The sequence below is a fragment of the Canis aureus genome, chromosome 27, assembly GCF_053574225.1.
Source record: "Canis aureus isolate CA01 chromosome 27, VMU_Caureus_v.1.0, whole genome shotgun sequence".
Taxonomy (NCBI): domain Eukaryota; kingdom Metazoa; phylum Chordata; class Mammalia; order Carnivora; family Canidae; genus Canis; species Canis aureus.
The window spans coordinates 28,387,780-28,413,718 of NC_135637.1; the positions used below are offsets into that span (position 1 = coordinate 28,387,780).

General features: G+C 40.0%; 1 long non-coding RNA gene and 1 pseudogene across 1 annotated transcript in view; one reads left to right on the forward strand and one right to left on the reverse strand.

The window, feature by feature from the left end:
- The window catches only part of LOC144299085 (uncharacterized), a 47,664-nt gene extending 21,949 nt beyond the window's left edge, over positions 1 to 25,715 (forward strand). The window contains exons 5-6 of the long non-coding RNA XR_013365882.1: positions 23,240 to 23,399; positions 24,767 to 25,715. This is a non-coding gene — a long non-coding RNA (uncharacterized LOC144299085). The remainder of the gene's footprint in view (positions 1 to 23,239; positions 23,400 to 24,766) is intronic.
- On the reverse strand, positions 15,759 to 19,822 carry LOC144299595 (U2 small nuclear ribonucleoprotein A' pseudogene; annotated as a pseudogene).
- Positions 25,716 to 25,939: the final 224 nt, after the last annotated feature.

Below are 25,939 nucleotides of genomic sequence, written 5' to 3' on the forward strand. Positions count from 1 at the left end.
CTTTTGAATTAGTTGATTGACAACAAAGTCTTATAAGGAAACAGTGCTTTATATATACACAGATACACATGTATATACCGCTCAGCTGCAAACATGTGCCTCCCCAGACATGTGTCCATTTATGCCTGGGAATACAACCTTGCAAGGAACTTGCTGCATGTGCAAGAACTCTTATCTAGCCAATTTGTACACATGGCAAAACATAAAACAACCACACAGATAGACAGATGGAAACCCTGAGGTGACTATTAAGTTTGGAAGGACAGAGATTAAGTAGAAAAATAATAAGAATATTAGTTTCCATTCATTTTGAGTGCTCACTGAGTGCTGGGGATTGAGTTTAGCACTTTACATATACTGTCTCATCTAATCTTCACAACAAGGGCACGGGCAAGGGAGTTGACCATAACTATCAGCATCCCCTTGTTTTCCACATGGAGACTGAGGCTCTGGAAGAGCTTAGGTGCCCCAGGTGTCTGTATATACAACAAAGTTTGGAAGCCTTGTGGTATAGGTTGCTGAGGGTGATACAACTAGTAAATCATAGAAACAAAACCTGAACACAACTGTGTTATGACTATAAAACCTTTGTTCTTAACCACTAAGATGTTATCTGTCTGTATTTCCATGACAGGGACAGAGAAAAGAAACATGGCTTTAATTTTTACTGCATAGCAGCATGAGACATCTTCCATAACCATCATCTTCATCTTAGAAGGAGTTGCTATTAAAAAACCAAACCAAACCAAACCAAACAAAACAAAACACCATTGTGGTAAAATATACAGAATGTACAATTTACCTATTAAATCATTTTAAAAAAGATTTATTTATTTATTCGTTCATTCATTTGAGAGAGAGAGAGAAAGAGAAAACAGTAGGGAGGGGTGGAGGGAGAGGGAGAGAGTCCTAAGCAGACGCTGCACTGGGCATGGAGCCCGATGCAGAGCTGGCTCTCTCAACTCTGAGATCACAACCCAAGCCAAAACCAAGAGTCTGACGCTTAACCAACTGCACCACCCAGTCGCCCTGTATTAAATCATTTTTAAGTGTATAATTCAATGGCATTAAGGACAATCATGAAGTTGTGCAACCATCACCATTATCTATTTCCATGACTTTTTCATCATCCCAGACAGAAACTCTGCACCCACTAAACAATTAACTCCCTGTTACTCCTCTTCCCTAACCCCTTGGTAGCCACTATTCTACTTTCTATCTCTACAAAATTGCTTATTCTAGGTATCTCACATAATGCTGGATGTTTTCAAGATTCACCTATGTGGTAGCATGCATCAAAATGAGAAGAAAGAGCTTTAAGAAAAATCAAAAGCCATGTTTTCTTTTACTGGACGAAGTTCACATAGAGAACATTATCCCAAAATGATGCTATAGTCAGAAAAATCAAACAGACTCAGTATGAGTTTATTTTATTTATTTTTTTTTTAAATTTTTTAATTTTTTAAAATTTATTTATGATAGTCACAGAGAGAGAGAGAGAGAGAGGCAGAGACACAGGCAGAGGGAGAAGCAGGCTCCATGCACCGGGAGCCCAATGTGGGATTCGATCCCGGGTCTCCAGGATCGCGCCCTGGGCCAATGGCAGGCGCCAAACTGCTGCGCCACCCAGGGATCCCTCAGTATGAGTTTAGACACATATGCTGTCCTGGATGAGCATTCCTGAACTGGTTAGAAAGAGGGATTCAGAAGGTGTGGAGAAGGTGTTCATGAATAAAGATGATCCCAAGATGGACACCCAGACTGTCTCCTGGATCTCTGGCTTGAGGACTTTGCCTCAAACAGCTTCTGTGCTACTCCTTTTTTTTTTTTTTTTTAAGATTTATTTATTTATTCGAGAGAGAGAGAGAGAGAACGAGGCAGAGACACAGGGAGAGGGAGAAGCAGGCTCCATGCAGGGAGCCCGATGCAGGACTTGATCCTGGGACTGGATCCCAGGACTGGATCCGGGGACTCCAGGATCACACCCTGGGCCGAAGGCAGGTGCTAAACCGGTGACCCACTCAGGGATCCCCATTCTATGCTACTTCTTGCTCCAACCCTGGTAGACTTCTCGAAGGAATTGGGAGGATCTGGTCAAGAACTTGACTCTTGCCTAAGGTTGCCTGAAGTTACAAAGAAAGCAGTGTGACATAATGATTACAGCATCAGAAGAGGAGAGCTTCTGTCTGGCTCCCTCATTCCCCACTGTGTGATTTATGACATTTCCTGTCATTGAGCCCTTGTTTCCAACTGCAGAGGACACTGCCACAGGGACTGTTGTGAAGATCAAGACGAAATTGGAGGGACTGAGTCTGCTGACCAAACAGATGGCTTTTTCTCTGATATCCCCAGTTTTATTCATGGAGGGTGCCCAGTCTCAGGCCCCAGGCTCCAAATTTTCCTAGAAACCATATGAGATGACAGGTTGTCCCTCTTGCCTCAGACTTGTTTGTGGGCTGGAGGAGGAGAGAGGTTTACGAGAGGAGGTATTGAGTTATTTTCTCATTTCCTTTTTTGAAACCACCCAGGAGTTTGGGGGAAGGTGATTCAAGTGAGAGAGAAGCAAGGCAATTTGAACCAAGGAAACAGTGAGCTTTAGTGCCTTTATCTGTAAAATGGGTGGGAATGTTTTTTCACGTTGTATGTGTGTGTGTGAAAATGAATGAGGCAGTGCATATGAAGTGCGCTGTGAGAGAAAAAGGCACTGAGTTAAGTGGTTATTATGAGCTTGCTAATTGGCTTAGTAAAGGGGCTGAGCTGGAGGTTGTGTGTGTGTGTATAGAACCTGAGCAAGTAGGTTAACTTAGAAGCACTAGTCTGGAAGTTCTCAAGGGCAAGGACTACACTGTCTTACCCTTAGCTTCTAGTGCAGCACTTGGAACATAGAAGATCCTCAAGAAATATTTGTTGAATCAAAGAATGAGCTAAACCAGAGTTGAAAAATTATAGTCAAGCCATTGCCTTCTATTTTTTTTCTGATTCCTTTCTCCACTTGTGTGATGCTGCCTTTTCTTTCTTTCTTTTTTTAAAGATTATTTATTTATTTATTTATTTATTTATTTATTTATTATTCATGAGAGACAGAGAGAGAGAGAGAGATGTGGTGACACAGGCAGAGGGAGAAACAGGCTCCACGCATGGAGTCCGACATGGGACTCGATCCTGGGACTTCAGGATCACACCCTGGGCTGAAGGCAGATGCTTTAACTGTTGAGCCACCCAAGGATCCCCTTTTATTTCTTTCTATTCCTCCAGGAAAACATTCTTAGGGCAAGACCTAATGAGAAACTGTGGAACAGTAGAAAGAGCCCTGGACCAGGGAATCAGGAGACCAGGATTTCATCCTGACTTTGACACTGGATGATGATAGGCCAGTCTCATCAATATGGGCTCATGTTCCACATCAGTATTGTAAGAAGTTTGGCTTGGCTAATATTTAGTTTTGTTCCGGTTTTAGTGTTCCAGGTTGGATGCTATACTCACATGAAGGTAACAGTGTTATTCTTCCAAGAATATTTGCATTTATTTTATTTTATTAATTTTTAACTTGAAAAAAAATTTTTTAAATTTGTTTTTATTGAAGTTAGATTTGCCACCATATAACACCCAGTGCTTATCCCATCAAGTACCCACCTCAGTGCCTGTCACCCAGTTACCCCAACCCCCCGCCCATCTCTCCTTCTGCAACCCTTCGTTCATTTTCCAGAATTAGGAGTCTCTCATGGTTTGTCTCCCTCTCTAATTTTTCCCACTCAGTTCCCCTCCTTTCCCTTACGATCGCTTTCACTATTTCTTATATTTCCTGTATGAGTGAAACCATATGATGATTGTCCTTTTCCGATTGACTTACTTCACTCCTTTCCCTTATTTTATTTTTTTAAAAAAGATTTTATTTATTTATTCTTGAGAGACACAGAGAGAGGCAGAGACATAGGCAGAGGGAGGAGAAGCAGGCTTCATGCAAGGAGCCTGATGCAGGAATTGATCCCAGGACCCCAGGACCCTATGACCATGCCCATATCTGAAGGGCAGATGATCAACCACTGAGCCATTCAGGTGTCTCAAATATTTGCATTTAAAAAGAGAACAGAACCTTAAGCCAGAGGAAGGAAGGGCTGATGGTGGAATGTGAGGCTTTCTTATGTGGCTGGGAGAGAGAGGTATTTCCTTGTCATCACCAATCTAGGAAAGTACACATAAGGTGGGTCCTGAACCCAGCCCCTGCAACTCACCAGCTCCTAAATTCAGCCCTGACTCATACTCAAGGAAGTGGTGGAGGATGCTGTGGAGCAATCTCTGAGAGCAAGGCCTTGTGCTTGATTGATCTGAATCCCTGTGAGCAGCTGGTGTGAAGGGGCCTTGGTTTCCTGGACATTCCCTGGGACTTCACTGGAGATTAGTAGGCGTGAAGGGTAAGAGGAAAGGATTGCAAGGAAAGAATTGGTCATTGGAGAGCAGGAGGATTGGATTTAGTCCTGAGTCTGTTGCCTACTTTAGTAGTTGTGTGAAGGACAGAGCCAGGTAAGTGGTATAGAAAATGGGGTGAGGGAGTGTTCCAAGTGGGCAAATGCCCACAGAGAGAGATTGTGGTGGCATCTGGGGAATTGGAAGGTCCACATGGCCAAAGCATGGAAGAGATCAGAGGGTTCAACTCCCTGTTATATATAAGGAAACTAATGCCCAGTGAGAAGGGATTTTGCTCAAGTCACACAACTACCAAAGCAGGCAACAGACTCAGGAAAAGAAAGAAAAGGCAGCAATGTAGGCAGACCCTACATTCTTTCTTTCTTTTTAAAAGATTATTTATTTATTTATTTGAGAGAAAGAGTAAGAGGATGAGTAGGGGGAAGAAGCAGAGAGGGAGAAACAGACTCCCTGCTGAGGAGAGAGCTCAATGTGGGGCTTGGTCCTGGGACCCTGAGATCATGACCTGAGCTGAAGGCAGATGCTTAGCCGACTGAGCCACCCAGGTGCCCCTAATGCAGCCTTCCCTACTACACTGTGAACTCCATTTGAGCAGATACCTAATTATTTTATCCTAACTCTATCCCTAGCCTCAGCACAGAACTGGCACATAGTAGGTGTTCAATAAATATCTGTAAAATTAGCAAATGAGTGGATACCTAATAAGTGATTGTTGGGTGGATTATTGTGAGGGTAATTCAATGATGCTGTTTGATTTCATTTTATTCCATTCTCTGACCCTGAATAAACTGTAGCACCAGGCTCCCAGCTAATGATTTAAACTCTTTAGATTCCTGCTTACCCAATTTGTCTCGTCAAGCCCCTAACATTTTATTTTATTTATTTATTTTTATTTTTTAAGCCCCTAACATTTATAAACAATTTCCTCCAGTTCCTTCAGTGGTGTTTAGATTGGGGAAGGCAACTAGCAACTCTGGAGTCATTACCTTTCTTGTTCATCCAGACAAGACAACAGAAATACTTGTACTATCTCACACTTATATAGTTTTAGATATTTCAAATCCATGGCCTTTTTTTTTTGTGAAGTAGGCCTAGCAGGCATAAATTATCCTCATTTTATAGTGAGAAAAACTGAGACTCAGAGGTTAGAGCTACATAGAGATCTACAGCAATAGAACCTTACCTAGAATAGGTGTATTGTTATTCCTCCCTCCCATACTTGAGACAGATGTCAGTCATTAGTGGCCTTCTTTCCACTGAACTCAAATTCTGCCTCAGAATCCTACTTAACACAGCATTCTAGTCAGTCATCATGTAGTTGAAGTTGACATATGAGATGAAGATTATTGGCCACCTGTAGCTGATAATCCTTGCCTCGGCTATCAGGCAGTTATTTATAGAGAAAAAGTTAATTTATTTTTGAAGAGGGTCTGAGGCTCATAGATAATCAATACCAGCTCATTCTACCATGAAGGGGCATCAGTACTATTATACTGTTCTTTCTGTCTGCCCCCATTTCATTAGCCTTTTAGGCTTTCTAATATTGGTGACATGTCCTGATCTTGCCAGAAGTATGTTAGGAAGAAGGGTGGCCTTCAAGTACTTCTAGGGAGCCCCAAGTCTGGCTGCAGGAGCCTCACTGCGGGCGTCTTGGTCACCCTGTCCCCCAGGGTGGGGGCAGCTGGGGCAGGGCTCGGAGCCGCCCTGGCACCCTTTGTCCATGGAGGCCAGATCTGTTCAAGAAGGTGCTGCCCCATCAGTGCCTGGGCTCCATCTGGTCCAGGTGGAATAAGCCTGGCAATGAGCACCTGGCACGCACAGTCCGTGCCACCATCACCCTGTTCAATGGTGTGGCCAATTGCGTCTTCACCACCTGCCTTGGCAACCCAAGCATGACAGCCTAGGACAGGGCCATGGTGGTGGAGCACTGGATCAAGGTGGCCAAGGCCTGTCAAATTCTGCAGAACTACTCCTCACTCTATGCCATCCTCTCTGTTCTGCAGAGTGCCTTGATTCACCGCCTGAAGAAGACGGTGGCCAAAGTTTCCAGGAAGAGCTTTCAAAAATTTAAGCTTGAAAACCCACAGAGCAGGAAGCTGCTTGTCCAGGAGCAGCCATCTGAATTTGGCACCCTGGGGATGGATGTCCAGAGAGAAGGAAGAGGGGTTGGTAGAAGAAGGGTGTTGTCCATTCCTTGGCACCTTCCTTACTGGCCTGCTGATGTTGGACATTGCAATGGAGGAGTACCTGGAGGGCAATGCGATCAACCACCAGAAGAATAAGCTACATCCTATCCTGTCAGCTGGAGCCCCGATCCTAGCTGGCCAGCAGAACTCAAGAACAGGAAAAACTGGCCACAGTCAACCTCAGGGCTGAGCCAGTGTCCAGTGGCAACGCTATGTGCATGGAACCCATCTGCTCAACACCTCTTCCTCCCATGTCTTTACTTTTTTGGAGGGCCAATATTTCATTGTCTTAAATAGTAAACAGTACATTTTAATATTATTATATTAAAGCCCATTTTATCTTATTTTGCTTTTTAAAAGATTTTATTTATTTATGAGAGAGAGGGATTGAGAGAGAGAGAGAGGCAGAGACTCAGAGGGAGAAACAGGCTCCACGCAGGGAGCCGGCTGTGGGACTCGATTCCGGGTCTCCAGGATCACACCCTGGGCCGGAGGGAGGGGCTCAACCGCTGAGCCATCCAGGCCTCCCAAAGCCTCTTTTATTTTAGGAAAAAAAAGGGTGGTGTGTGGGAAACCCAGAAAAGGGCCTTCTGACTCCTGGTAATGTCTGTGGTTTATTCTCGTTCTTCGCTTCTGCTGACTCCCTCCGCGGTCTAGTGAGTCCAGACCCAGAAAAGGCACATAGCTCCGCAGAACAGCCCTGGGTTGGGGAGTCACCTCAGTGCAATGCTGAATATCACCACAAGGTGACGCTGTAGCTTCCTTTGCTTTTAGTTTCTACCCTGATGGAAAATGTTTAAATTTGCACAATATTCAACAAATAGAACTTTGACTTACGAACGGCTTCCCGAATTAAATACATGACTTAACCGTTCTAGTTCAAATTCTATCAGGTTTCAGATGGTTACAAATCTGGAGCTTCCCAGGCTCATGAATCTTTTCTTTTGTCATAGCTCTTTGCTTGTTCTGATACTATCGCACTTTCTCTTTGTCTTATTCTTATTTGTGTATGTGTTTTTTGGTTCAGACATCTTTGTCCTTTTAAAAAATAATTGAACTGTGTAGCTTCAGCTAAAGGTCTGTCCTTTGGGCAGCCCCGGTGGCTTAGTGGTTTAGCGCTGCCTTCAGCCCAGGGTGTGATCCTGGAGATTCTGGATCGAGTCCCGATTCGGGCTCCCGGCATGGAGCCTGCTTCTCCCTCTGCCTGTCTCTCTCTTTCTTTGTGTGTCTCTAATAAATAAATAAAAGAATCTTAAAAATAAAATAAAGCTCTGTCCTTCAACCTTTCTTCCTGCTTCCCCAGAGGTAACTATCTTGAAGGTTTCATTTATTGTTCCTATGTTTATTTATTTTTTAAAAAAGATTTTAATGTAAAAAAAAATAAAAATATTTTATTTATTTGAGAGAGAGAGGGAGATAGAACACAAGTGGGAAGAGGGGCAGACGTGGAAGGAGAGGGAAAAGGAGATCCCTGATGACTGTGGAGCAGACATATGTATGTCCCCATAAACTTCTTTTTGTTTCTCCGTGTTTCTCTCTCTCCACACACACACACAGGTATGTGGTGCTTTATTTTATTTTATTTTATTTTTTAAAGATTTTATTTATTCATGAGGGACACAGAGAGAGGCAGAGACATAGGCAGAGGGAAAAGCAGGCTCCCTGCAGGGAGCCAGATGCAGGGGCCAGGATCACAACCTGAGCCAAAGGCAGATACTCAACCAACGAGCCACCCAGGAGCCCTAGTTTTAGTGCTTTGAAATACACATAGGGTCTCCTGGTTGGCTTAGTTGGAAGAGTGTGTGACTCTTGATCTTGGGGTTGTGAGCTCAACTCCCACCTTTGATGTAGAGATTACCAAAAAAACAAAAACAAAAAAACAACAAAAAAAAACCCCTTAAAAAAGTACATATGATGCAAGCATACCATAAATTCCTTGTAGCGTTGTCTTTTTTTAAAATTTTTATTTATTTATGATAGTCACACAAGGGGAGAGAAAGAGAGGCAGAGACATAGGCAGAGGGAGAAGCAGGCTCCATGCACCGGGAGCTTGATGTGGGATTCGATCTTGGGTCTCCAGGATCACGCCCTGGACCAAAGGCAGGCGCCAAACTGCTGCACCACCCAGGGATCCCAAGCGTTGTCTTTTTCACTCAATATTCTGTTTTTGAGATTTGCCCATGATGACATATATTTTGGCTATTTGATATTCTCTTCTAAGGAAAAGTGATTTACGGTTGCATTTTGCTTTTCCTTTTATTACTACAGGCAGACCTGCAATGAACATTCTATGTCTGTCCCTTTGCGCGTATGTATAAGATGTAAGAGTTTCTTTAGAGTAGGTACCTAGAAATGAAAGTGGTTAAAGCTGTATGCATGTTTTTACTTTTATTAGATATGGCCAGATTTTATCCAAAGTATTTGTACTAAGTTATACTCCCATCTGTACTCTTTCCATATTTTGGCTAATGTGGACATTGGGGTGCATGTGCCCATTTGAATCATTGTGTTTGTATCCTTTGACTGAATACCTACTAATGCAATTGCTGGGTGTAGGGTAGATCTATTTTTAACTTTTTGAGGAAACTCCATACTGTTTAGGATGAAATTTTATTTATTTATTTATTTTTTTTGTTTTTTTTTTTTGTTTTTTTTTTTTGAAATTTTATTTTATTTTTAAAAGTTTTATTTAAATTCCATTAATTATCATAGAATATATTATTGGATTCAGAAGTAGATATCAGTGATTCATCAGTCTTATATAGTACCCAGTGCTAGAATGAAATTTTAAACTGTATATTTCTTTTATTATTATTAAAGTGAATTCCTCATTTTAAATCACCTATTCAGACAAATACCCACCATTTGCTTCACCGTGGATGGAACTGGAGGGTATTATGCTGGGTGAAATAAGTCAATTGGAGAAGGACAAACATTATATGGTCTCATTCATTTGGGGAATATAAAAAATAGTGAAAGGGAATAAAGGGGAAAGGAGAAAAAATGAGTGGGAAATATCAGAAAGGGACACAGAACATGAAAGACTGCTAACTCTGGGAAACGAACTAGGGGTGGTGGAAGGGGAGGTGGGTGGGGGGGTGGGGGTGACTGGGTGATGGGCACTAAGGGGGGCACTTGATGGGATGAGAACTGGGTGTTATTCTATATGTTGGCAAATTGAACACCAATAAAAAATAAATTTATAAAAAAATAAATCGCCTATTCATCTCCTTACCACCTTCCCCTCTCCCTGGGGTAATTTTTAAAAAAGATTTTACTTATTTATTCATGAGAGACAGAGAGAGAGAGAGAGAGAGAGAGAGAAAGGCAGAGACACAGGCAGAGGGAGAAGCAGGCTCCATGCAGGGAGCCCGATGTGGGGCTCAATCCCAGGTCTCCAGGATCAGGCCCTGGGCCGAAGGTGGCACTAAACAGCTGAGCCACCTGGGCTGCCCCTCTTTTTATTTTTAAATATTTATTTGAGAGAGTAAGAGAGAGTGAGAGTGCAGGGGAAAGGGCAGAGGAAGAGGGAGAGGGAATCCTCAGGCCTACATGCCCCAATGAGCATGGAGCCTGACACAGAGCTCAATTTCATGACCCTGAGATCACAACCTGAGCTGAAATCAAGAATCAGATGCTTAACTGACTGTGCCACTCAGATGCTCCCTGAACAACAATTTTTTTTCTGTCCAGTACCTTCAACTTTTTAGCATTATTTAGTGTTCGTGAAAGTGAAATGGAATTTCACCTCCATTGCAGAGGAGAGGTTTTGGCAGATAGGACCTCTTAGCATCTCTCAAATTTTATTTTTATTTTAAAAAGATTTTATTTATTTATTCTTGAGAGATACAGAGAAAGAGGCAGAGACACAGGCAGAGAGAGGAGAGCAGGCTCTAGGCAAGGAGCCTATGGGACTTGGTCCTGGGAATCCGGGATCACGCCCTGAGCCAAAGGCAGACATTCAACCACTGGGCCACCCAGGTGTCCCAACATCTCTCAAATTTTGCTCAACTAAAGAGTCCAGGGGAATTCAACTTCTTCTGGGCAGTGCTTGGAATTTTGTGAATTTTAGAATTGATCTAGACCTAAGTAAGAGGTTATTGGATCTAATTTTTCACCCAGGGCTGCAATGCCCTGTATAAAATCTTAGATAAGTGGTTAACCCATTTCTGCTGTTTAGTCTTTGAAGCTCACTCCTTCAAGAGACATCCCATTCTATCTGAAGATTAACTGTTGTTAGAACTCTTTCTTATATTGAGCTCTGTACCCTTTCTACCAATTGTTTTCTGTCTGCCCACTAGAAACGCAAAAAATATGTTTTTTTCCATCTGATCACCCTTCAACTATCTAAAGACAATAACTTTGCATGTTTTTTTTAGTTTATTTTTTATTGGTGTTCAATTTACTAACATACAGAATAACCCCCAGTGCTGTCACCCATTCACTCCCAACTTTGCATGTTTTGAGTCTCCTTTTCTCCAAATGAAACATTTCTAGTACAATCAGCCTGCACTTTCATTTTAAGACATTCATGGATCACCTTTTCCAACTCAATGGGTCTTTGTTACTGACCACCTGGGTCAGACTTATTTTCTTGAGGAAACTGAGAAGAAAAAGTAGCCCTGGGGGATGTATATACATTTGTGGGAAAATAACTGCCTTGGGCTATGGTTTATTACTATTTAAAGATTTTATTTGAGAGAGAGGGAGAGAGAGAGAAAATGAGCGGGGGCAGGAGGGGCAGAGGGAGAAGCATACATCCTGCTGAGCAGGGAGCCCAATGTGGGTCTCTATCCCAGGGCCCTGGGATCATGACCTGAGCAAAGGCAGATGCTTAACCAACTACGATGCTTAACCAGGCGCCCCTGAGCTATGGTTCTTAAACTTTTTTTTTCTTAAACTTGATTGCATATTAAAACCACCTGGAGGAGTTTTTCTCTTAGTAAACCGTAAAGAAATGTTAGTTTATTAAGTCACCTTTGCTCTAAATCACAGATATTTCACTGCAGTTTAAAAAATTATCATTGTTCTTTTTTAAGATTTTATTTTTAAGTAATCTCTACACCCAATATGGGGCTTGAACTTACAACCCTGAGATCAAGAGTCATATGTTTCACTGACTGAGCCAGGCAGGAAACCTCCCATGCAAATTATTTGTAATATATATATATATATATATATATATATATATATATATATATATATAAATTCACTGTTTTTGGATGTTTAGTTCTATGAATTTTGACAAAAACATACAGTCATGTAATTATCACCACAAACTAGATACAGAAAGCTTCCATCATCTCCCTAATTCTATTTGTAGTGAGCCCCCACCCCCAACCACTGGCAACTACTGATTTGTTGTTCATTGCTATAGTTATGTGTTTTCTAGTATCAATGAAATACTATGGTATATAGCCTTTGACTCTGATTTCTTTCACTAGCATAATACATTTGAAATCTTTTTTTTTATTTTTTATTTATGATAGTCACACACAGAGAGAGAGAGAGAGAGAGAGAGGCAGAGACATAGGCAGAGGGAGAAGCAGGCTCCATGCACCGGGAGCCCAACGTGGGATTCGATCCCGGGTCTCCAGGATCGCGCCCTGGGCCAAAGGCAGGCGCTAAACCGCTGCGCCACCCAGGGATCCTACATTTGAAATCTTTTATGTTGTTCCATATATCAGTAGTAATTTGTTATTTTTTATTAATGAAATAATAATCCACTTTATGAATATACTATTGTTTATCTTTTTCCTAGTTGAGGGACACTGTTTCCAAATTTTGGTGTGTATAGGTCTTTGTGTGAACATAAATTTTCATTTCGCTTGAGTAAATAGGTATGAAGGAGATTTCTGGGTCACATGCTAATTATGTTTAATTTGTTAAGAAACTGCCAAACTGTTTTCCAGAGTGACTGTACCATTCTATATTCCCATTGGCAATATGTGAGAGTTTCAGTTGCTCCACATCTTCTCCCAATACTTGGTATTGGTAGTTTTTTGAAAGGGTCATTCTAAGATTGTAGTGGTATCTCATTGTGGTTTCATTTTGCATCACTAATGCGTAGAGATGTTGGGCATCTTTTCACGTGCTTATTTGCTGTCCATATATCTTCTTTGATGAAGTGTCTGTTGAAATCTTTTGCCATTAAAAAAACTGAGTTTTCTTATTTGAAAAATTAAAAAAAAAGATTTAATTTATTTCAGAGAGACAAGAGAGCACAAGCTGGGGGAGGGGCATAGGGAGAGGGAGAATCAGACTCCCCCATTGAGCACAGAGCCTGATGCAGTGCTTGATCCTAGGACCCTGAGATCATCACCTGAGCTGAAGTCAGATGCTTAACCAACTGAACCACCCAGGTGTCCCTGCATACTCTTATTCTTGAATTTATAAAATAATATATTTTGTATGTTAGTAAATTGAACACCAATAAAAAAATAAATTAAAAAAAAAACAAATTGAAAGGGATACAGAAAAAGGTGAAAACTTTCCATAAACATTATTTACAGTAAAAAAAAAATAAAATAAAATAAAAAAAATAAAAAAAAATAAAAAAAAGAAAATAATATATTTTGGATACAAGTAAGTCCTTTGTCAGATAATGTGATTTGCTAATATCTTCTTCTAAATTGCAAGTGTCTTTAGAAAACAGTTTAAAATTTTGAAAAATCCTATTTTATTACTTTTTCTTTTATGGACTATGCTTTTGGGTAATATCTAAGAACTCTTGCCTGATATAAGATCACAAAGATTTTCTCTTTTGATATCTTTAAAGACTATAGTTTTGCATTTAGGTCTATGATACATTTAGAGCTTTTGTTTGTTTGTTTAAGGTATGAGGTATAAGTTGAAATTCATTCTTTTGCATATGGATGGTCAATTTTCCCAGAACAAAGTGTTGGAAGTACTATTTTTCTCTATTGAATTGCCTTTGCTGCTTTTTAAAAAATCATATGGGGGGTGCCTGCCTGGCTCAGTCAGTAGAGCATCTGACTCTTGATCTTGGGGTTATAGGTTTGAGCTCCACATTGGGTGTAGAGATTACCTAAAAATAAAATCTTTTTAAAAATCTTTTATTTATTTATTCATGTTAGACACACACACACAGAGAGGGGTGGGGGGCAGAGGGAGAAGCAGGCTCCATGCCGGGAGCCTGATGTGGGACTCGATCCCAGGACTCTAGGATCACGCCTTGGGCCAAAGGCAGGTGCTGAACCGCTGAGACACCCCGGGATCCCCCTAAAAATAAAATCTTAAAAAAAATCAAATTAACATGTGCAACACTAAAGACTAATGAAGATGTAGAGCAACAGGCACAATCATTCACTGCTGGTGGGAATGTAAAATGGAACAGACACTTTGGATGACAGTTTGGAAGATTCTTGCAAAACTAACCATAGTCTTACTATAGGATCCAGCAATCATACTTCTTAGATATTTACACAAATAAATAAATAACTTATCTCTACACAGACCTGAACGCAAATGTCTATAGAACCTTCATTCATAATTGCCAAAAATTGGAAGCAGCTAAGATGTCATCCTTTAATAGGTGAATGGATAAAGAAACTGATACATCCATACAATGGAATATTATACAGCAATAAAAAGAAACAAACAATGAAAAGACATGGAGAAAACTTTTTTCTGTATATATTTTTTATTGGAGTTCGATTTGCCAACATATAGCATGACACCCAGTGCTATATGGAGGAAACTTAAATGCATATTGTTAAGTGAAAAAAACCCATCTGTGAAAAAAACCCATCTGGAAAGGCTACATAGTGTATGATTCCAATTACTTGACATTCTAGATAAGGCAAAAATATAGCAACAATAAAAATATCAATAGTTGCCAAGGGTGGAGAAGATGGGGGAGGTTATGAATAGTGGAACATGGGATTTTGAGGGCAGTGAAACTATTTCACATGATACTATAATGACGAGTACATGATATTATGCCTTTCACAAAACCCATAGAATTTTACAACACAAAGAGTGAACCCTACTGTAAGCTCTGGACTTTTTTTTTATATTGGAGTTCAATTTTCTCAACATATAGCATAACACCCAGTGCTCATCCCACCAAATGCACCCAAGCTCTGGACTTTAGTTAACGATAATGTATCAGTATCAGTTCATAAGTTGTAACAAATGTAACACACCAATGAAAGACACTAATACTGGGAGAAACTGGGGTGAGGAGAGAATGAGTATATGGGAACTCTCTGTACTTTCGGTTCAATTTTTCTGCAAGCCTAAACTTCTCTAAGAAATAAAATCCATTAGTTAAAAATATAATCAATTGGCCATATTTGCATGGGTCTATTTCTAGACTCCTTTTTTCTTCTGTTGATCTATCATCTATTTATCTATCTATCTATCCATCCATTATCTATTTACCTGTATACCTATCCTTTCATCAATACTGTCTTGATTCTTGTAGCTTTATATAAAGTAAGTCTTGAAACAGACTGTAAATTCTCCAACTTTGTTATTTTACCTTAAAATTGTTTTGGCTATTCATATTCCTTTGCCTTTCTAAATTATAGAATAATATTGTCAATATTTACAAAAAATTTTACTTTGTTAGTAACTTTCTTCTGCTGGGATTTTTGACTGGGATTGTGTTGAATCCATAGATGTATTTGGGAAGAACTGACTTTTTTTTTAAAAGATTTTATTTATTATTCATGAGAGACACACAGAGAGAGGCAGAGACATAGGCAAAGGGAGAAGCAGGTTCCTTGTGGGGAGCCTGATAAGGGACCCAATCCCAGGACCCTGGGATCACGCTCTGAGCCGAGGGCAGATGCTCAACTGCTGAACCACCCAGGTGTCCTGAATGCTTTTGATCTTAAGAACTCTTCGCCTAGCTCTAGATACTAAAGAGTTTCTCTTATGGTTTAAAGTTTTATAGTTTTACATTTATATCTATAAAATATTTATTTAGAATTTTTTTTTTTTACTGGCACTGCCACTGGCAGCAGATTATCTTGAGTTTTATTAATAATTTAAAAATCTAAACATTTTATAGAGGCCTGGGAAGCCTATCTAGAAACACTGGCTTCTGTCATTTCCAACCTCCACATGTCCATATACCTCACAGCACTGCACACCCACCCACCCCTGCCTGATGACAGACAACTTGGCGGCACAGTGAATGTCATATTTTTACTGTTTGTAGAAAACTGGCATTTAGATTTCAAGATTTATGGTATCACAAAATTACGGGCAGCAGTCTTAAGCATTTCAACAATTCTTATGAGCTCCACTTTGCTGACTCAAACAAGGCTATTATTCCAAGTTCAATAAAACAGGACTTGTCCCAAGTAGGCATATTATACATCCTGCAGATACTTGGGTCACACTGCTCAGGACCCATTTGTGACCGTGTCTTCTTCCATCTCCTCTTCACCATCATCAGTGGGGCCTGATCTGCGTTCTCTGCCAGGTATCTGACCAGACTGTAGCAAACCCTTCAGCTGCTCCACCTCAGCCAGAGTTGACACATTTGCTATAGCATTCTTGATTGCTTCTACATCCCCTGGAGATGGCCCACACCTTTCTTTTTTTTTTATATAAATTTATTTTTTATTGGTGTTCAATTGGCCCACACCTTTCTTTTTGTCAGTTGGCAAACCAGCACCTGGACTGAAAGTTTTGCTTCTCCTGGCAATATCCTTTGCAAGTTGTGTACCCCGTTTGTCCTTGAACATTTTCTCTGCTTCCTGAGGCTCTTTTAGTTTCACCTTCTGGAAATCTAATACTCTGACTTGTTGAACTTCATAAATTACATACAGTCTATAATGCTTCTTGTTTGTTACAGGATTTCTCAGAATACTTAGGTAAGTCAGTGATTTGAGAGATGCCAAAGGGTCCAGGTCACCCAGTTCCACAAGACTCTATTGTTGGTGAGAATGAGTTCTCTCAGACGTGGTAGAGCCTGATCAAGTCCCTCACCGGTACGGCACATTCTATTGTTGTTCACTAATAGTGTTTTCAGCCTTCTCAACAAAGGAAAACCATCCAGTTTCCTGACTTTGTTGTCAGAAAAATCAATAGCATCAAACTAGTCTAAGGTAGCACCCAGATTTTCAATGACAGGAATTCTATACCCCTGGAGATCCAGCTCACGGTCCTGCACGGCTTGGTGTACTGAGCCATCAGCTTCACCATCCTGCTGCCTCCTGCTGCCGGTGCCGGTGCCCAAGATTCTGTTTTTAAGCGATCTTTACACCCAACATAGGGCTTAAGCTCACAAACCCAAGATCAAGAGTCCTACTCTACCAACTGAGCCAGCCAGGTGCCCCGATTTTGAATTTTTATATAAAGTGTGAGGTTTAGACTGAAGTTATTATTTTTTTGCATATGAATGTCTACTTGCTCTAGCACTATTTGTTTTATTCTCTAAAGTTTTAATTTAATTTTTTTTTTTTTAGTCAAACAGAAGTAACTTTTATTAGTCTAATGAGCAGGGATCAGTGCCAATGTCCCAACTATGCTCTTCTCTAACTCAATGCTTCCCAGACCTTCATGTGCACATGTTACCTGGGAATCAGTTTAATGCAGCTTCTGATTCAGCAGGTCTGGGATTGGATTGAGACCCTGCATTCCTTTTTTTCCTCCCCAGCATTATTAAAAATTTTTTAAATCAATTTGCCAACATATAGTATAACACCCAGTATTCATCACATTGCATGCCCTCCTCAATGCCTGTCACCCAGTTACCCCATTTCATCACCTACCTCCCCTTCAGCAACCCCCAGTTTGTTTTCCAGGGTTAAGGGTCTCTCATGGTTTGTCTTCCTTTCTAATTTTTCCCCATTCAGTTTCCCCTCCTTCCCTTATGGTCCCTTTCACTATTTCTTATATTCTACATGTGAGTGAAACCATATGATAATTGTCTTTCTCCAACTGGCTTATTTCACTCAGTATAATACTCTCCAGTTCCAACCACATCGATGTAAATGATAGATATTTATCCTTTCTGATGGCTGACTAATATTCCACTATATATATATATATATATATATATATATATATATATATATATATCTCACATATTCTTTATCTTTATCCGTTCATCTGTCCATGGGCATCTCAGCTCCTTCCACAGTTTGGCTATTGTGAATATTGCTGCTATGAACATTGGGGTGCAGTTGTCCCATTGTTTCACTACATCTGTATCTTTGGGGTAAATGCACTATATGTTTTAATTTGGAATTCCATAGTGAAATATGATGTTGAGCATCTTTTCTTTTTTTTTTTTTAAGATTTTATTTATTTATTCATGATAGTCACAGAGAGAGAGAGAGAGGCAGAGACACAGGCAGAGGGAGAAGCAGGCTCCATGCACTGGGAGCCCGATGTGGGATTCGATCCCGGGTCTCCAGGATAGCGCCCTGGGCCAAAGGCAGGCGCCAAACCGCTGCGCCACCCAGGGATCCCTTGAGCATCTTTTCATATGCTGTGTTCCATCTGTGTATCTTCTTTCATGAGATATTTGTTCATATCTCTGGCTTATTTTAAAAATTGTTTCTTATTATTATTGAGTTTTAGGAGTTCTTTGTGTATTTTGAATGACAATCCTTTATCAGATGTGTATTTTGCAAATATTTTCTCAACTATGGCTTGTCTTCTCATTCTCTTGGCAGTGTCTTTTGCAGAGCAGAGTTTGAAATTTTAATGAAGGGATCCCTGGGTGGCGCAGCGGTTTGGCGCCTGCCTTTGGCCCAGGGCGCGATCCTGGATACCTGGGATCGAATCCCACGTCGGGCTCCCAGTGCATGGAGCCTGCTTCTCCCTCTGCCTATGTCTCTACCTCTCTCTCTCTCTCTGTGACTATCATAAATAAATAAAAAATTAAAAAAAAAGTTTTAATGAAATCCAGCCTATCAATGATTTCTTTCATGGGCTATTCTTATCTGATTGTATCTAAAAGGTCAGCACACCTAAGGTCACCTAGATTTTCTCCTATGTTGTCTTTTAGGAGTTTTATATTTTCATATAGGTTTATGATCCATTTTATTTTATTTTTTAAGTTAATTTTATTTTATTTTTATTATTTTAAGTTAATTTTTGTGAAGTGTAAGGTCTGTGTCTTTTTTTTGAAGATTTTAAAAAAATTTATTCATGAAAGACACACACACACTCACACACACAGAGGCAGAGACACAGGCAGAGGGAGAAGCAGGCTCCATGTAGGGAGACTGATGTGGGACTTGATCCCAGGTCTCCAGGATCACACCCTGGGCTGCAGGCAGCACCAAACCGCTGTGCCACCAGGGCTGTCCCAAGGTCTGTGTCTTGATTCATTTTTTTGTTTTTTGCATGTGAATGTTTAGTTTTTTAAAAAGATTTTATTTATTTATTTGGGACACAGAGAATGCACAAGCAGGGTGAGCAGCAGGCAGAGGGAGAAGAAGAAGCAGGCTCCCCACTGGGCCGGGAGCCAGATGTGAGTCTCAATCCCAGGATCCTGGGATCATGACCTGAGCCAAAGGCAGATGCCCAACCAACTGAGTCATCCAAGCTCCCTTTGAATGTTTAGTTCTTTTAGCACCATTTGTTGAAAAGACTACTTTTCTCTATTGTATTGCCTTTGTACCTTTGTCAAAGATCAGTTGATTATGTTTCTGTGCGTCTATTTCCAGGCTCTCTATTCAATTCCATTGATCCACTTATCTACTTTATAAGTATCACACTGTCTTTATTCCTGCAGCATTTTAGTAAGTCCTGAAGTCAGGTAGTGTCAGTTCTTCAACTTTGATCTTCACTTTCAATATTGTGTTGGCTGTTCTTGGTCTATGGCCTCAATTTAAATCTTAGACTCAATTTGTCAGTATCTACAAAAGAATTAGGGTTTTGATCAGTATTGCACTGAATCTATAAGCCAGGAAGAATGAACAATCTGACAATGTTGAGTCTTCCATGAACATGTATTATCTTCTTGAAAGAAGAACATGTAGTTCTTTCATTTCCCTCCTCACAGTTTTGTAGTTTTCCTCATGTAGAACTTGTACATATTTTGTTAGATTTATACCTAGGTATTTCATTTTTGGGGATGCTAACGTAATGTAAATGTTGTTTTTAATGTCAAACTCCACTTGATCATTGCTGGCATACAGGAAATCCATTGATTTTTGTATATTTACTGTGTATCCTTCAATTTTGCTGTAATGGCATATTAGTTTCTTCAGCACCATTTGTTGAAAAGGTGCAAAAAGCTATCTTTTTTTTTTTTTTACACTTTTGTGAAAGATCATTTGGGTATATTTATGTGGGTGTATGTTGAGTCTTCTAACTTATTTTTTTAAAGATTTTTAATCATTTATTCATGATAGACACACACACACAAACACACACATAGGCAAAGACACAGGCAGAGGGGGAAGCAGGCTCCATGCAGGGAGCCTGATGCAGGACTTGATCCTGGGACCCGAGGATCACGCCCTGGGTGGAGGGCAGGTGCTAAACCGCTGAGCCACCAGGGATCCCCGAGTCTTCTAACTTATAAACATAGATTTTAATTTATCTATGGGCTCTTTGGCTTTATCTCCTTTTCTTTTAGTTGGTTGTTCTAGAGATTATAATATGCATACCAAACTCTTCATGGTCTGTTATATTTTATTTTATTTATTTTATTTTTTAAAAAAGATTTATTTATTTATTTTTGAGAGAGAGAGAGAGAGAGGCAGAGACACAGGAGGAGGGAGAAGCAGGCTCCATGCCTGGGAGCCTGACGTGGGACTTGATGTCGGGACTCCAGAATCGTGCCCTGGGCCAAAGGCAGGCACTAAACCGCTAAGCCACCCAAGGATTCCCATTTTATTTTATTTTTATTTTTAAAGATTTTATTTGTCTATTTGAGAGAGAGAGAGAGTGTGTGTGTGTGAGGAGGGGCAGAGGGGGAGGGAGAAAAAACCTGAAGCAGATTCTGCACTAAGCACAAAGCCTGTTGCAGGGCTTGATCCCAGGAACCTGAGATCATGACTTGAACTGAAATCGACAGTCAGATGCTTAACTGACTGAGTCATCCAGGGCCCTGTTTAATTTTAGAAAAAGATAAAAACTTGACCACCATATAGATTCTTTTACTTTCTCCCCTTTATATTATAGATGTCATCTGTATTAAATATACGTACATTAGGGGTCACCTGGAAAGATGCCCCAGAAAGATGATTTTTTTTCTTGGAGTTTTTTCTCTCTGTGCCCACTATGCAGTTTTCCAACTTGATTTGCCCTGTGTTAAAGTTAGGAGGTAAAGGAAGAAAAAAAATCCAAGGAAATTCACCACCACCATTTTGTCATTCTTCAGATTTTGACTTCCTTCCACAATCTTTTTGCTTTACTTTTCAAAGTCCTCAGATAGTTGCTCCCCTCTGTCCCTAGCTTTATTGAGTTAAAATTGGTATTCAGGGGCACCTGGGTGGTTCAGTTGATTAAGTGTCTGACTCTTGGTTTTGATTCAGGACATGATCTCAGGGTTGTGAGACTGAGTCCTGTGTTGGGCTCCATGCTGGGTGTGGAACCTACTTAAGATTCTCTCTTTTCCAGGACACCTGTGTGGCTCAGTGGTTAAGCATCTGCCTTTGGCTCAGGGTGTGATTCCGGAGTCCCAGAACGGGTCCCACATCAGGCTTCCTGCATGGAGCCTGCTTCTCCCTCTGCCTATGTCTCTGCCTCTCTCTCTCTCTCTGTGTCTCTCATGAATAAATAAATAAAATCTTTTTTTTTTTAATCTTAAAAAATTCTCTTTCCCTTGCAATCTATGCCCCTGCCCCCCCCCTTAAAAAACCCGGTATACAAAAAACTGCACAAAATTAGTGTATACAATTTGGTGAGTTTGGACATATACACCTGTGTTCCATAACCACAATCCAGATAATAAGATATTCATCACTTCCAGAAGTTTCCTGGTGTCCCCTAACCCCCTTTTCTGGGTAAGAGCACTGAACATGAGATTGACCCTTTTAACAAATTTTAAGGTGTACAATACCTTATTGTTAACCATAAGCATGATGTTCTCTGTAGCTTACTCATATTGTGTAGCTGTAACTTTATATTCATTGAACAACAGCTCCCCACATCTCCCTCCCCCATTCTCTGGTAGTCCAGTAAGTCTATATCTTGGACTATTTTATTTTTTATTTTAAAAAATATTTTATTTATTTATTCATGAGAGACACAGAGAGAGAGAGAGAGAGAGAGAGAGAGAGAGAGAGGCAGAGACACAGGCAGAGGGAGAAGCAAGCTCCATGCAGGGAGCCCGACGTGGGACTCGATTCTGGGTCTCCAGGATCACACGCCAGGCCGAAGGTGGAGCTAAACCACTGAGCCACCGGGGCTGCCCTCTTGGACTATTTTAGATGCTTCATATAAGAGGAATTATGTAGTATTTGTCCTTCTGTGACTATTTCACTTAGCACATTGTCTTCTAGGTTCATCCATGTAGCCCCAAATGGCAGGATTTTTCTTCTTTTTAAAGGAAGAATAAGATTCCTCTGTGTGTGTGTGTGTGATATTTTCTCTATTCATCTGTTGATAGAAACTGTGGGTTGTTTCCATATTGTGAATACTGCTTCAATGAACATAGGAGTGAACATATCTTTTTGAGATTTCCTTTGGATATATACTCAGAAGTGGGATTGCTGGATCATATGGTAGATTTATTAATTAATTTATTAATTAATTAATTTTTTATTTAAATTCAAGTAGCCAACATAAAGTACATACTTTCAGATGTAGTGTTCAATGATTTATCACTTGCGTATAACACCCAGTGCTCATTACATCACATGCCCTCCTTAATGCCCATCACCAAATTGCCCCATCCCCCACCCACCACCCTTCCTTCACTCAATTTGTTTCCTATAGTTAAGAGTCTCTCATGGTTGAAGGACAAACATTGTATGTTCTCATTCATTTGGGGAATATATATAATAGTGAAAAGGAATATAAGGGAAGGGAGAAGAAATGTGTGGGAAATATCAGAAAGGGAGACAGAACATAAAGACTCCTAACTCTGGGAAACGAAGTAAGGATGATGGAAGGGGAGGAGGGCGGGGGGTGGGGGTGAATGGGTGACGTGCACTGAGGGGGGCACTTGACGGGATGAGCACTGGGTGTTATTCTGTATGTTGGTAAATTGAACACCAATAAAAAATAAATTTATTATTAAAAAATATAAAACAAAACAAAGCAAAAGAGTCTCTCATGGTTTTTCTTCCTCTCTGATGACTTCCTATTCAGTTTTCCCTCCCTTACCCATATGATTCTCTGAGCTGTTTCTTATATTCACATATGGGTGAAACCGTATAATTGTCTTCCTCTGATTGACTTATTTCACTCAGCATAATACTCTCCAGTTCCTTCCATGTTGATTTATATAAATGGTAAGTATTCATCCTGTGGTAGTTCTATTTTTAATTTTTTGAAGTATCTCCATATTGTTTTCCATAATGGCTGTAATATTTTACATTCTTACCAAGTGTACAAGGGTTTCAATTTCTCCAGAACCTAACACTTTTTATTTATTTATTTTTTAATAACAGTGATCTTAACAAGTGTGAGGTGATGTCTCATTGTGTTTTTTAAAGAGATTTTATTCACTTATTTGACAGAGCAGAAAGAGAGAGAAAGAGCATAAACAGGGGAGCTGCAGAGGGAGAGGGAGAAGCAGGCTCCCCATTGAGCAGGGAGGCCCGATGTGGGGCTGCATCTCAGGAACCCAGGACCACAACCGGAGCTGAAGGCAGACTCTCAACCAACTGAGTTATCCAGGTGCCCCTCATTGTGGTTTTAACTTGTATTTCTCTGATGATTAGTGATATTGAGCATCATCTAATATACCTGTTGGTAATAATTTACAAGTGTAAAAATGTTTAGATCCTTTGAACATTTTTAAAGTCATGTTTTGTTGTTTGTTTTGTTTTTTGCTATTGATTTGTAAGAATTCCTTAGATATTTTGGAAATTAACCCCTTATCAGATGTATGGTTTGCAAATATTTTCTCTCATTTTGTAGGTTGCCTTTTTCATTCTACTGATTGTTTTCTTTGCTGTGGCAGAAGCTTTTAGTTTGATGTTGCCTCATTTATCTATTTTTACTTTTGTTGTTGTCTATGCTTTTGATATCATATCCAAGAAATCATTGCTGAGACCAGTGTCAAGAGGATTTCCCCTATGTTCTCTTCTAGGAGTTTTATGGTCTCAAATCTTTTTTTTTTTTTTTTTTTGGTAAATTTATTTATTATTATTTTTTTAATAATAAATTTATTTTTTATTGGTGTTCAATTTGCCAACATATAGAATAACACCCAGTGCTCATCCCATCAAGTGCCCCCCTCAGTGCCCGTCACCCAGTCCCCCCTCCCCCCGCGGACCCCCCCTCCACCTCCCCTTCCACCACCCCTAGTTCGTTTCCCAGAGTTAGGAGTCTCTCATGTTCTGTCTCCCTTTCTGATATTTCCCACTCGTTTTTTCTCCTTTCCCCATTATTCCCTTTCACTATTTTTTATATTCCCCAAATGAATGAGGCCATATATGTTTGTCTTTCTCCGATTGACTTATTTCACTCAGCATAATATCCTCCAGTTCCATCCACATCGAAGCAAATGGTGGATATTTGTCATTTCTAATGGCTAAGTAATATTCCATTGTATACATAAATATGGTTTCAAATCTTATATTCAAATATTTAATTCATTTTCAATTCAATTTATTTTTTAAAAAAGATTTTATTTATTCATTTGAGAGAGAGAGAGAGAGAGAAAGTCAGGAAGAGAGGCAGAGGGAGAGGGAAAAGCAGACTCCCCGGTGAGCAGGGAGCCTGATGTGGGGGCTTGATCCCAGGACTCTGGGATCATGACCTGAGCAGAAAGCAGACACTTAACTGACTGAGCCACCCAAGCGCCCTATTTTCAATTAGTTTTTTTGTGTGGTGAAAGATAAGGGTTCAATTTTATTCTTTTGGATATAGATATATTAGTTTTCCCAAAGTATTTATTTAAGAGACTATTCTTTTCCCATTGTGTATTTTTGGCACCCTTGTCAAAGATCAATTAAGTATATACTTTTGGGTATATTTCTTATTTTTATATGTCTGTTTTTTAAAAAAAGATTATTTATTTATTCATTCATTCATGATAGACATAGAGAGAGAGAGAGAATGGCAACACAGGCAGAGGGAGAAGCAGGCTCCATGCCGGGAGCCCGACGCGGGACTCAATCCCAGGACTTCAGGATCCCGTTCCCGGCCAAAGGCAGGCACCAAACCGCTGAGCCACCTAGGGATCTGCTATATGTCTGTTTTTATATCAATACCATACTATTTTTATTTCTGTAGCTTTGTAATATATTTTGAATCCAGGAAATATGATGCCTCTAGCTTTGTTGTTCTTGACCCAAATTGCTTTAACTTTTTGGGGTCTTTTGTGGTTCCATATGAAACTTAAGATTGTTTTTCCTATTTCTGTAAAAAAGTCTTTGGGAATTTGATAGGGATTGCATTGAATTTGTAGACTGCTTTGTAATTCTTCCCAACCATGAACATGTCTGTCTTTCTATTTAGGTAGTTGCTTTTTATATTTTGTCTGGAGCTTTTAGTTTTAACCAGTGGAAGAGATAGGTTTCATTGGGTTTACTCTATCTTTATCAAAACCAGAAGACTTAGGAATTTTTCTTTGAATTAAAAAAATATTAATAGATGCAGGAAAGACTTGAAGCACAGCTAATATGAGTCTTTGCAGAATGCCTAGCCATCCTCCTGGAACACTAGAGGATGGGAGACCTTTGAGGTGCTATGAGACCACCTCCTATTTACCTTCTTATCCCCCCTGGGAGTCTGTCATGAAACAGTTTTTCATTGCCTCCCAGAGTCTGATGAGATATGGGGCTTACTGTTCTGCACCCTCTTAGAATAGAGCTGCAGAACTTAGAACCACTTAGCTTGAGTCTAGAATTAGATCCTCAGCAATGGGATATCCCACTTACATTGCAATCATCTGGTCCCTTTTATTTTGTTGTGTAGGACAAATACTGTGAGAAGCTGGCACATTTGCCAGCACTTCTTTTTGTTGTTTATGTAAGTAATAAACTATCTGAGTCTATAAGTGGCTCATTGTATCTTTACTGACTGAAGCAGTCAGGCCTTAATCTTTGCTTTACCTTGTCTTGTTTGTGGTCGACATTAATCAGTTATTATAAACTTTCTATTTTTTTAAAAGAATTTATTTATTTCTTCATGAGACACACACACACACACACACACACACAGAGGCAGAGACATACACAGAGAGAGAAGCAGACTCCTGACAGGGAGCC